This window comes from Pteropus alecto, unplaced genomic scaffold, assembly GCF_000325575.1.
Source record: "Pteropus alecto unplaced genomic scaffold, ASM32557v1 scaffold118, whole genome shotgun sequence".
NCBI lineage: Eukaryota > Metazoa > Chordata > Mammalia > Chiroptera > Pteropodidae > Pteropus > Pteropus alecto.
Genome location: NW_006440654.1, coordinates 1,832,382 through 1,835,261, shown reverse-complemented (window position 1 = coordinate 1,835,261; position 2,880 = coordinate 1,832,382).

Sequence of the window (2,880 nt, the reverse complement as noted above, 5' to 3'; positions counted from 1 at the left end):
ACATCGAGTCTATGAATTGTCCTTTGCGCTTCTGAGGTGATCGAGTGAGTGAGCAGCTCGGACGGAGGCAGCCGAAGCACAGGTCTTGGGGAGCCCCCAGCATGGGGGAGCGTGGCCCTCCGTCTTCCTTATCTGTGTGTGTTCGCTGACTGACCTGGGATCTGAAGATGCTCGTAAAAGTCACCCATGTCCGCACGAGGCAGAGGGAGCCGGGTCTGATGGATCGACGGACCCAGCGGCCATCGTGTGCGGGGATGGGGCTGTGCGGGGTCAGAAGTCCGACCGCGGGAGGGTGACGGAGCCTTCGTTAGACGGCTTAGGCTAAGTTGTCCCGTGGCAGCACACGGCCCTCACCTCTCTGTCATCGCGACAGGAGATCCATCTCCTGGTGTACGTTGGACTGTTTGTGGCTTTGTGTCACGCACCTTTTTGATTCTGGGAACCAGGTAAACGGAAGAGCTGTGAATTGGGGTTTTCCGTTCTTAAGAAAGGAAGGGCGTGGCCAAGCTCACACGCGTGCACGGCGTCCTCAAGGCCCCCGCTCACGTTTTCTGGGCCGCTGGGGTGGGGTGGAGACACCCCAGACGGCACGACCCTCTGACGGGGAGCACAGTGCATCCTGGGAACACTTGACGTAATCTACAGCAGAACCCGAAGACGGTCCCCTCCGGGGTGACGAGCGAGGCCAGCAAGCTGCAGGAAGGCTTACGAGAGTAGGGTGGGCACAGCATGGAGCCTGCGATGCAACTGACTGTGGCCCCCCGGGGCTGAAGGGGCCATCTCTAGGAACCCATAGCACGTGGGAGACCTGGCACCGCGCTGCAGGACACTCCCAACGGGCTGTGACCCAGCGTGAGGCCTTCCTTCACTCCCTAAGATGCTGCTCAGCCTCAGGTCCTGGTGAAGGCTGATAGGGACAGGAGCTGTAGATTTAAGGAACTGGCTCGTGTGGATATGGGGGCCGACATCTCCAATGTTTGTGGGGCCGGCCGGCAGGCCGAAGACCCGGGGAAGAGCCAGTACTGTGGTCTAAGTACCGGGGCCGTCGCTGGCAGATTCTCTCCTAGTCGGGGACTTCAAGTCTTTCTTCTATGCCAACCTTCAAGTGATTAGACGAGGCCCACCCACCTCATGGAGGGCAATGTGCTTACTCAGTCCGCCGATTTAAATGTCAGTCTCATCCAAAACACCCTCAGCGACACACCCAGAATGACGTTTGACCAAACATCCAGCTGGGCCAAGGTGACACACGAAATTCGCCATCATGCACTCACGGATGCCGAGGATCACCGGCTGGGAACAGGGCTGTTCTGTCCCTGGGTGGGTGACACTTGGACCTGATGTGCCGACCTGGCTCCATTCACGCCCCCAGTGAATTTCACGGGTCCTCTGAGTATCTTGTGGTCACCGTGCCTTGGTCTGTCCCCTCTGCAGACCAGGCTTCTCGAGTGCAGAGGCCAGGTCTCCCCGGGCTGGCTCAGGGTATGAATCAGTGTTTTGTTAACCCGTTTCCTATCTGCCCCGAAAATACTCGCCGGCGGGGCTCTGCAGAGGCCAGGTCTCCCCGGGCTGGCTCAGGGTACGAATCAGTGTTTTGTTAACCCGTTCCCTATCTGCCCCGAGAATACTCGCCGGCGGGGCTCAAGGCTGCAGCGTTTACCCCGCGATAACTCGCAGATCACAGTCCTAACCTCAGTCCCGGAGTTCGCCACGAAATATCTCGTTTTTATTATTACCTTCACAGATCTCTAGCATATCACTAGTCTTTGGAAACAAATGACCTCATTCTAGTTACGGCATTCTGGTTTTAGTAGTGGTATTTCATTTACAAAATCTAGTGATTGTCGGTCACCAAAAATGTCGCATCCTAGAAGACGTGGCGTCCGTCTGTGTGATGTTATTAACACTGGCAGCGAGCAGCACTTCGTTCTAACCGGGAAACGGGTTACACACACGCAGATTTTCTTGGGAGCGACTACCCGCCCTGTTGCTGAACAAGCTCATTACCCGCCTCCCGCCCCGTTACCTGTCCCTTGAACACGCGGGTGCTGAGCTCACAGGCCGGGCGAGAAAGGCAGGAGGCAGCGCAGGTGTCGGGGAGCACGGTGGGGGAGGATCGGGCGGCGGGGAGTCAGGCCCTCACCCGCCTCTGGACCGCAGCTGCTCCTCCTCCTCTCTCCTGCTCACTGGCAGCTTTGTGATGTCCAGGAGGTGTGGTCCTGGGGGACAGCCCGTGTGGGGATGAGGGAGCCGCCCTCCCCGCTGCATCGTGGGACAGAGGTGTGGAGGGCACGTTTGTTCTCATCGCAGTGGCTTGTGCTGGATGCTGCTCCACGCTCAGGTCCGCCCCACGCCTACGCCCCACTTGTGAAGTGAGGAGTCGAGGTGCCTCTGTGCCCCAGCCAGAGGGCACAGCCGGCCACCCACAGCCACCGGCCCGGTCCCCACCCGGGCCCTTCCACACCCCCCACTGCTCCGGGTCCGAGCGCGCTGTGCTTCCCAATCTCACCGAGGCTCTCGGTCTGGAATTCACTTCTCTTCTGTGCCCGACAAAGTCCAGTTCACATTTTGAGAGTGTTCTAGAAGCCCGTGGGCGCCCCGCTGGATGGAGCGTCTTCGGTGGAGCCCCATCGACAGCTCGACCTTCCCCGATAATAACCGCGTGGGCTGCGTCTGCCCTGCTCACCTGCGTCCTCGCCTGTGGGGTCGGAGGGTGGGCGCGGGGCCGTGTTCTAGGCTTCCATCCCCGGGGCCTGAGTGTGGCAGGCCCTGCGTCCGTCCACGCTTGTCCATCGAGGGGCGAATGGGGTGGCCGTGCCCTATTCAGAAGCACTGCAGGCGGAGCCGCTGGAAGAGACACCTGTCCCATGACGTCCTCCC